Raw genomic sequence first — 11,021 nt, 5'->3', positions numbered from 1 at the left:
AGTAACACCCCTTTTGCCCTTAGAACAACCTCAACACCATACAATTTGATTCGACTTGAATTCGTCAGGGGTATGGGCTCCACAAGATGTCAAAAGCGTTCCACAGGGACACTGGTCCATATTGTCCACAATATTTCCAAGTGTCAAGTTGGCTGGATGTCCTTTTGGTGGTGGACCATTCTTGATGCACACGGCGGAAAACTGTTGATGTGAAGTGTGCTCCCTCTCTGGACTCTAGGTCATCATGCCGCTTGTTATGGTGCACACCTGTCACCATTGTTCTGCACACCTGCGAGTGTGCAGTGAGTGTGTGCACTCCCTTTGGTTCCTTCCCCAGGCGTTATTGTTTCATATCTGTTCGTGTTTCTTGTTTTGTATTATGGTTTGTTAAATATTCACTCCTTGTACTTGCTTGCTGACTCTCAGTGCCCACGTTACAGTTGAGCACGAAAAACCCAGCAGTGTTGCAGTTCTTGACACTCAAACCTGTGTGCCTGGCACCATATCCGTTCAAGGCACTTAAATCTTTTGTCATGCTCATTCACCCTCTGAATGGAACACATACACACATATCAAGGCTTAAAAAATCCTTGTTTAACCTGCCTCTTCCCCTTCATCTACACCAGTGGTTCCAAAACAAGATACTGAGATTAGGATCACTCCCTTTAAGAGTGTGCTCCTAATCTTGGCTCGTTACCTGTATAAAAGCCACCTGGGAGCCAGAAATCTGATTGATAGGGGGTCAAATACTTATTTCCCTCATTAAAACGCAAATCAATTTATAACATTTTTGAGATGCGTTTTTCTGGATTTTTTTTTGTTATTCTGTCTCTCACTGTTCAAATAAACCTACCATTAAAATTATAGACTGATCATTTCTTTGTCAGTGGGCAAACGTACAAAATCAGCAGGCGATCAAATACTTTTTTCCCTCACTGTACATGGTTGCAAAGGGTGCCAGTGTCTTAACAGCGCGATTTACCAAGGCAGGATACTCTGAGCGCAGCCCAATCCAGAATTCTGGCAGTGGCTTCTGATTCAATTTTCACAGAACCGCTTGTTGCAATTTTGATGAGGCTCTCTTGTTCAGATATCGGTAAGTGGACTGGAGGCAGGACATGAAAGGGATACCGAAACCAGTTTATGTCATCCGTTTTTGGAAAGGTGCTTTGCTATATCACATTTGACATTGTTTGTAAGCTTGAGCTAATTTTCACACAAAAAAATCATACAATGATGGAAAGACCTGTGTGTTGTCCTTGTTAACGCAAACAGAGGAGAGCTCCAACTTCTTAATCATATTCTCAATTTTGTCCCGCACATTGAATATAATTGCGGAGAGTCCCTGTAATCCTAGATTTAGATCATTCAGGCGAGAGAAAAAAACATCACCCAGATAGGCCAGTCATGTGAGAAACTCGTCATCATGCAAGTGGTCAGAAAATTATGGTCAGTAAAAACTTGAAGATCATCTCAATTAAAAAACGTGTCAATACTTTGCCCCTTGATAACCAGCGCACTTCTGTATGTTGCAAAAGCATTACATGGTCGCTGCCCATATCATTGCATAATGCAGAAAATACACGAGTTCAGGGGCCTTGCTTTAACAATGTTAACCATTTCAAGCTGTCAGGTACTCCTTTGGCAGCAAGAGCTTCTCGGTGGATGCTCCACTATGTCTCCCTGTCATGGCTTTTGCGCCATCAGTACAGATACCAACACATCTTGACCACAAATGTCCATTTGATGTCACAAAGCTGTCCAGTACTTTAAAAATATCCTCTCCTGTTGTCCTGGTTTGCAGAAGAGGATGTCTTAATTGACCCCCCCCCCCCATAAGCGTAACAGACATATACCAGGAGCTGTGCCAGACCCGCTACGTCTGTTGACTCATCCAGCTGTAACGCATAGAATTCACTGGCTTGTATGTGAAGCAGTAATTATTTCTAAACATCTCCTGCCATGTCAGTGATGTGTCGTGAAACAGTGTTGTTTGATGAAGATATTGTCTGTATAGTTTTTTGGGGCCTTTTCTCCCAGCATTGTCCCAGCCATATCCAAGGCAGCAGGAATAATTAAGTCCTCCACAATAGTATGGGGCTTGCCTGTCCTAGCCACTCGGTAGCTCACCATATAAGACGCTTCTAGCTCCTTCTTATTAATGGTATCTATTGCTTTTATACATGGCTTACTACTCGAAAGTCATCTTAATTCTCACTCAAAAAACTCTGTGGCTTATTTTTTAATTGGCATGTTTTGTTTCTAAATATCTGCACAAGAGTGAAGGTTTCATCGAGATGTGCGATGTATGTGCAAAAGTACTAACACACCGTGGCTGATTAAAGGCACTACCCAATATAAGTGAACAACAAATGTAGAATTACTGATGTGGATGTGCTCGTGGAAGCAGAACAACTTGTTGTCGACAGGTGCAGTACTGCTGGTAGTAGCAATTGGTAGTAGCAGTGTTACCAGTAGAGCTGGTATGTCTCTCTGGACCTTACTTTAAGGAGACCTTAAAGGAGACCTTATTTTCGAGCAAACGGAATGAGCAGCAGCTACATTTGGCTACATACGAACTGTTAGTGGAATTCCCGCGAGAGAGTAACGGTTAATGTGATTGGATGTTAATTATTTGACTCGGCTACCTGTATTTGACATTGTGTTGTTATTTCTCTGAACACTAGATGGTTTAATTGTATTTTTGGGAGTGAAACGAGGCTACTCAGGCGAGGAAAAAAACCTCACCCAAATGTATACCCCGTTGGAAAATATAAATGGACTGTTTGAAAATGTGAATAATTCTTGTATTTTTTTTATAACAAAAAATATATTAAAAAAATATGAATCACATTTTTATTTGGCATACCAGAGTTTGGGTATACCTGATCTACACTGATTGAAGGGGTCATAGCATCATAGCATTCACCTGGATTCACCTGGTCAGTCTGTCATGGAAAGATGTTTAATTCATTCAGTTTATAACACTATGACTTATGATTCCATTGGTAAATACAATATATATTGCCCACCTAGGACTAAGTAAAAATGTACTTGTTTATTTGAAATTTGAGTCAGTATGCAAAGTCACCGACAGTAGAGGGGTCTGGGTCGCTGTGTGTTCAGCTCCCATACACATTCTCAACCACTGTGGAGTGACTGTCAGTACTACGGTATGTGTCCATGCTATGTGTAGTTAAATAGTATAATTAGTGTTTGAGGTAAATATAGTGATTTATATTATGAAATCCTGTCTAGGGCTGGCTCTACCTTCTGAGATAGACGAGACACTTTGAAAGTATACATTGACCATTTGTCCTGGCTTGTTTTTGATTAGTTATTTTTTTAAGCCAGTGGAAAGGAATGGGTTATCCCTCTCAGGGTCAATTATAACACCCGCCCTCCCTCTCTTCACTATGCACACCTGTCACAATCGTTACACGCACCTGCGCTTCATCACTAGTCCCCATCACGAGCAGCCGCATCATTGGACTCACCTGAACCACATCATTATTTGATTGCCTCCCCTTTATCTGTCTGTTTCCTCTGTTAGTTCCCCGTGTCTGCATGGATGTCGTTACTTTGTTCCCTGTCCAGACGCTCGTCCTGTCCTGTTTCATGTCCGTATTTTATTAGATGTTCTCCCTGGTTGTACCTGCTTCCTGTCTCCAGCGTCAATCCTTAAAGTCAACAGCAAGAGAAAAACATAATTAACGCACTTGCCATCACTCTGTTAATTGAGAATAAAATGTATTTGTTCTAGGCATTATGTATCACTATAGTATATTAAAGATAGACATTCGTTCAAATCCAAATAATTCTCCAATGAAGTAAATGCAAACAGATGCAGGCCTATAACCACTGGAGTAGGCTACAATTCCGTTGTACTACATGCAACCACATTTTTCAATGAATATATTAATTTCTCTGTTAGCATACCTTGATTGTGCAAAAGCAAATAACATATAAAAAGGGAGAGGAAGCAACAGAAATAAAAGTACTGTGTAGTTGCAATTTCAGCGACTTAGGCTGCATGACATTTGATCTTTCAGTCTTTTTCCACATATGGGCCATTTAAATTCTTCCCACCCACTCAGGATTTTGTTTCTAATCAGTTGGGGAGCATTCAAAAATAATTGTCCAGATCATAGCAATCTTCATGTTGACTTGTTCACTTGTCAGTTTGTTACTAAAATAAATAGATCATGGCTATAGTTTACCATTTAATGTGTTGTCATTTAGGCTGCGTAGCCCATAGTCATAGATCACCTGTGTGGTGCTGTGATTGTCTTTTCAATAGGAGTTTGAGCAAAGGCAACACTTACCTTTCTCTTTTCTATCTTGGATGTGGTGGGATGTAATAGTCCATCATTCACCTCATTTCAGTAGCCTAAACAGTTCAATAATCGAGTGCCCCAGGGTCTGTTGAGAAGCTGTCATTTCTACCGTTCTCCTTGTCCAGGTTATCCAGGAATCGAGTCCCAATATTTTGCTGATTTTCAGTGTGATCTCTCTTTCCTTCCATTTGACCCGTAGTTGTGCCAGGTACACCAGAGAGAACATGATTTGTTTTTCCAATAGCTTTTTCTTTATGGGATCGAATTCCCTGCGTTTCATGTAGAGGTCTCTGCTCATGTCGGCATTGATGTAGATCTGATGGCACTCATACATCAAATTTCCCGACTCCTGACTTTTTGGCTTGGATGGCCAGTCAGAGAACTTTATCTTTGTACCTATAGTAGGGAGGCCGTGTGAAGTTCTCCTGGCCCAGTAGATGTGATATTACCCAGGAATTCTTCCATTCCGGTTGTTCCACAGCTTCCCGGGAAATGTACGAAACAAAGATTTGCACAGCGACTGAAGTTCTCCATCCAGTTTCATCTTAAAGTATTTTTGTTCATCTCTGTTTGTCTGGAGCATTTGCCATGCCCTTTTCTCCATGGTTAACCCCGTTTTGGTCTCCTGCATGCGTTTGCCCAGTTCAGTCACATCAGTTTAGATTTTTTTTTACATCGTTGGATATTTGCTTCATCTGCTTAGACAGTTTCTCATTGCCAAAGTATATTTATGTTTGTAGCGTCTCTAAACTCACTCTAATTGAGTCGGCAGCTACTTTGTCCATGTTCGTGTTGTTTCGCTGTGTTCGTTTGTCTCTATTTCTCATATCTCTTATCTAGTATTTGACATAACATGCCATTGCTAACATAACGTTTCCATTATTTCTTGACTTTAGAGTTGAGTTCTTTCCAAAACTCAAAAAAAAAAAGAAATATACCTTTTTTCAGGACCCTGTCTTTCAATGATAATTCGTAAAAGTCCAAATAACCTCACAGATCTTCATTGTAAAGGATTTAAACACTGTTTCACATGCTTGTTCAATGAACCATAAACAATGAATGAACATGCACCTGTGGAACGGTCGTTAAGACACTAACAGCTTACAGACGGTAGGACACTAAAGAGGCCTTATATTGACACTGAAAAACACCAAAAGAAAGATGCCCAGGGTTCCTGCTCATCTGCGTGAACGTGCCTTAGGCATGCTGCAAGGAGGCATGAGGATTGCAGATGTAGCCAGGGCAATAAATTGCAATGTCCTTACTATGAGACGCCTAAGACAGCGCTACAGGGAGACAGGATGGACAGCTGATCGTCCTCACTGTGGCAGACCACGTGTAACAACACCTGCACAGGATCGGTGCATCCGAACATCACACCTGCGGGACAGGTACAGGATGGCAACAACAACTTCTCGAGTTACACCAGGAATGCACAATCCCTCCATCAGTGCTCAGACTGTCTGTAATAGGCTGAGAGAGCCTGGACTGAGGGCTTGTAGGCCTGTTGTAAAGCAGGTCCTCACGAGACATCACCGGCAACAACGTCGATTATGGGCACAAACCCACCGTCGCTGGACCAGACAGGACTGGCAAAAAAGTCTCTTCACTGACGAGTCACGGTTTTGTCTCACCAGGGGTGATGGTCGAATTCGCGTTTATCGTCAAAGGAATGAGCGTTACACCGAGGCCTGTACACTGGAGCGGGATCGATTTGGAGGTGGAGAGTCCGTCATGGTCTGGGACAGTGTGTCACAGCATCATCAGACTGAGCTTGTCATTGCAGGTGTCATGACTGTCTTGATCAGGTCAGGTTACAGGAGACCACAACCCTACAGATTATCTCCCAACCCCAACAGAGGAGGAGAGATCTAGGGGTCTAAAGACGTGGGGGGTTTTATGGCCCCTCACGCCCCTGGTAAATCTCAGGCCACAGACAAATTCCTTTGTCCTGTCACTATGGAGAACCAGCCTCAGAACATTAAACATGAAATAAAGGGACTTTGGAACAATGGTTTCCGTCAGCACCATGGTGGTCATGACGATAGATGGAATATGAAAATGTATGTAATTTTTGTTTTGTTATTAAAGGTTAACCTCTCTGCCCACCGAACCCGTTAGCGGGATGAAATTCGACAACATACGGTGTTCGCTACATAAATAGTCATATTAAACATTCATGAAAATACAAGTGTCTCACATGTTTCAAAAGCCTAGAATCTTGCTAATTCAACTGCGTTGTCAGATTTAACAAAGGATTTACTGCGAAAGAATACGATGCGATTATCTGAGGATGGAGCCCCATAAAAAACAACTATGTCAACCAGCACAGACGTAACAAAATCACAAACTGCAATAAAATAAATAGTTTACCTTTGACGATCTTCCTCTGTTTGCAATCCCAATGCTCATTGTTACACAATGAATGGTCTTTTGTTTGATAAAATCCATTTTTATAGCCTAACACAAAACATTTTGTGAACCGCTTGTGTCATGAATTCCATCTCATTCCATTTTCGACGACACATTCGATGTAAATACACACACTAAATGTGACTTTTCCAGTCATGTTTGGTTTCATTGCAATCAACTGGTTTGTTTGTAACACAACCAAACCTGATGGGTCATTTCGCGGGACATATTGACTGAAAGAAACCGATTTGAAGACAACAAGTAATGACATCATTGTGCACCAATGATATGACCGCTGTTTTGTTGATTTTACTGTATTTGAACCCGATGACCACTGATCGTCTTGAAATCTAGCTGGGTAGATGGCCAATGAGCTGAGGTAAACGGCAATATGTAATGTTTATGTGTTGGAAGACCAACCCATGTAGTAAACTCCGGCGAAAAGAGGTTAATTCGCCATTGAAGATTCATACCAGAAGGATGTTACGCACAGAATTGTTTTGGTAAAGCGCATCTTCAGCTTTTTATATATCAATCAGTATGGCGACTATGTCAGGGAAAGATAAATCTAAGTCTAGATATACAAATGTACACACAATTTTAGAAGAAATTGATCGTGAAAGTGAGACAGAGATTGTTGGAGGACGATTCATTTAGCGATTCCCAAATGGAGGAATATTTTTGAATGGAGAGGACATCGTTTTGGACTGGTAAGTTCTTCTCATGTTAATAACGTTGTTTGAAATTAATAATAGAAATACTATTTGTGAAATGAAATAACCTATTTGAGGCTGTTGAGGGGAGGGCAGGCCCACAACAATGGCCAAAGTGAAATGGAGACTGTACATACATCTGGTCTGTTGTAATATAATAAAGACAGTAGATCTAGCTGGTCTGTCATAATAGAAATGAGACAGTAGATCTAGCAGGTCTATAATAATATATTCAACCTTATGTTCCCTGTACTCTATATATATATCTGTTTATTATACCTGTTGATACAGGGCTCATATGTGAAACTATTCTAACTGAACATTTTCTTTCACAGTGACACTGACTCTGAATGGGAGCCCCCAGTGACAAGGTGTCCATCCCCCACTGAAGCTGGTTCATCCAGCTCCTGCCACAAGTGGTGTTCATCTGCCCAAATGTATTTCTGCAGGCATGGATGTGTCTCAGGGCCAAAAGGGCACATTATGGAGGCGTCGTTGTGTTCTTTGCATAATGAAGTCCCCCATCACCTGCACCACATGCTTGGTGACCCTCTGCTTTACAGCAGAAAGAGACTGCTATGGCACCTGGCATCAGCAGCACAATATTGTGTAGAGGACTGAGGGTCTTCCAAATATTAAAAGTGTTATTATGTAAATGTATATATATTTTTTCATGTTTTCTTCATTTTTTTTGGGGGGGGGGGCGTGTGTTAGAATACCATTTTGGTATTTTGTATATAGTTATTACATTCAAAATGTATAACTTCACCAATTTGGCCACTTGGGTACATTTGGGCTACTTGTATGGGACACCTGGGTGACTTCATGATAAATGTCATGTAGCACACTCATTTTGGAAGATATCATTCTGAAACTTTGCACAAGTACTGGTGAACCTCTTATGTTTTTCACGGAAATTGTCCCCATCATCCTATCTGAATGTTTGTTTTATCTTGTTCATTGTAAAGATGATGATACAACAATAAAAAAAATTCATTGTATTATCTAAACCAGATCTATTGTGTTATATTATCCTACATTCAATTCACATTTACACAAACTTCAGAGTGTTTCAAATTAAACCAATAATATGCATATCATTGGTCCTGGGCCTGAGCTACAGGCAGTTAGATTTGGGTATGTCTTCAGGCAGAAATTGAAAAAAGTAGGGGGGTAGCTGTAAGAGGTTAAGAGGCATATTTTAGTAAAGTAAGGTAATGTCAAACAGATTACCGTCACCTAACTACATCAGGGTCGCCATATCGGAAATCAGTGTATTTACGTTGAACAAACCTAACACACCAGTATTATACTTGGCTTGCCTTGATATTTGTAATCGCCGATGAAGTCTTTGATAACATTTAGGGTTCTAACAGCCAATTAACTCCTGTAGGGAGTTATACCCTCCAATATAACTGATTTCTGGCTACTGAAACAACCCCACTTCACTGGACTGCTTGGTGAGATTGAAACAACCCATCTGGTCCAGTATACGAGAGCAGTTTGTACACCTTCCTGGGTGGATTGAGGACAATTATTGGCTGCAGGACTGTTGTGTAGATACTGAAACAACCCCACTGGTTCCCCCAACAGTGGCTTGCGAAAGTATTCACCCACCTTGGCATTTTTCCTATTTTGTTGCCTGACAACCTGGAATTAAACATAGATTTTGGGGGGGGTTGTATCATTTGATTTACACAACATGCCTAACTCTTTGAAGAAGCAAAATATTTATTTATTTATTGTGAAACAAACAAGAAATAAGACTAAACTGAACTTGAGCGTGCATAACTATTCACCCCCTCAAAGTCAATACTTTGTCGAGCCACCTTTTGCAGCAATTACAACTGCAAGTCTAGCCACTGGGATTTTTGCCCTTTCTTCAAGGCAAAACTGCTCCAGCTTCTTCAAGTTGGCTGGGTTCCGCTGGTGTACAGCAATCTTTAAGTCAGATCACAGATTCACAATTGGATTGAGGTCTAGGCTTTGACTAGGCCATTCTAAGACATTTAAATGTTTCCCCTTAAACCACTCAAGTGTTTAGGGTCATTGTCTTGCTTTAAGGTGAACCTCCGTCCCAGTCTCAAATCTCTGGAAGACTGAAACAGGTTTCCCTCAAGAATTTCCTGTATTTAGCACCATCCATCATTCCTGACCAGTTTCCGAGTCCCTGCTGATGAAAAACATCCCCACAGCATGATGCTACCACCACCATGCTTCACTGTGGGGATGGTGGTGTTGGGGTGAAGCGAGGTGTTGGGTTTGTGCTAGACATAGCATTTTCCTTGATGGCCAAAAAGCTACATTTTAGACTTATCTGACTATAGTACCTTCTTCAATGTGTTTGGGGAGACTCCCACATGCCTTTTGGTAAACACTAAACGTGTTTGCTTTTTTTCTGGCCACTCTTCTGTAAAGCCCAGCTTTGTGGAGTGTACGGCTTAAAGTGGTCCTATGGACAGATACTCTCTGCTGTGGAGCTTTGCAGCTCTTTCACGGTTGTCTTTGGTCTCTTTGTTGCCTCTCTGATTAATGCTCTCCTTGCCTGGTCTGTGAGTTTTGGTGGGTGGCCCTCTCTTGGCAGGTTTGTTGTGGTGCCATATTCTTTACATTTTTTAATCATGGATTTAACGGTGCTCCGTGGTATGTTCAAAGTTTCAGATGTTTTTTTTATATATACCTGACCTGTTTGTGGGAAGCTTGTGGAAGGCTGCCCAAAATGTTTGACCCAAGTTACACAATTTAAAGACAATGCTACCAAATACTAATTGAGTGTATGTAAACTTCTGACCCACTGGGAATGTGATGAAAGAAATACAAGCTGAAATAAATAATTCTCTCTACTATTATTCTGACATTTCACATTCTTAAAATAAAGTGGTGATACTAACTGACCTAAAACAGGGAATTTTTACTAGTATTAAATGTCAGGAATTGTGAAAAAACTGAGTTTAAATGTATTTGGCTAAGGTGTATGTAAACTTCCGACTTCAACTGTCCGTGATGTGTATGGTTGCTGTGGGAACATGTGGGTCGGAGCAGATGTGATATCATTGATGTTTGTTGATATTTGTGTGCGTCTGTTCATTGTCTTTTGTTTATATATGGTTTTTATTGTTCTAAGAAAACAAATTGTACAAAGAAATGTGGGTACTATGTACAAAAAGTCTTGTAATTCCTAAACGATTCACACGATATGCATGAAAATACGCTCAAATTAAAGCTGACAGTCTGTGCTTTAACCTCATAGTTATTGTATAATTTCAAATTCAAAGTGCTGGAGTACAAAGCCAAAACAACAACACATTTATCACTGTCCCAATGCATTTGGAGAGCACTGTAAATAAATATATAAATTCCTAATGAAATCTTGTGAATTACATGTAAGCAGACAACATCATTTGTTAAATAAGGAACATTTGACTGAGGATGCAAAAGATAAACCATTTATTTCCATATACACCCACAAGCCAGTTTATTAATTACACCCTTATATTACTGGGTCGGGAACCTCCCCTTTGCCTCTAAAACTCGCTGTCATGTTCCAGCCAATGTTCTC

This window comes from Oncorhynchus nerka, linkage group LG18 (assembly GCF_034236695.1).
Source record: "Oncorhynchus nerka isolate Pitt River linkage group LG18, Oner_Uvic_2.0, whole genome shotgun sequence".
Taxonomy (NCBI): Eukaryota; Metazoa; Chordata; class Actinopteri; order Salmoniformes; family Salmonidae; genus Oncorhynchus; species Oncorhynchus nerka.
The sequence above is the reverse complement of the archived record's forward strand: the minus strand, read 5'-3'. Positions refer to the sequence as shown.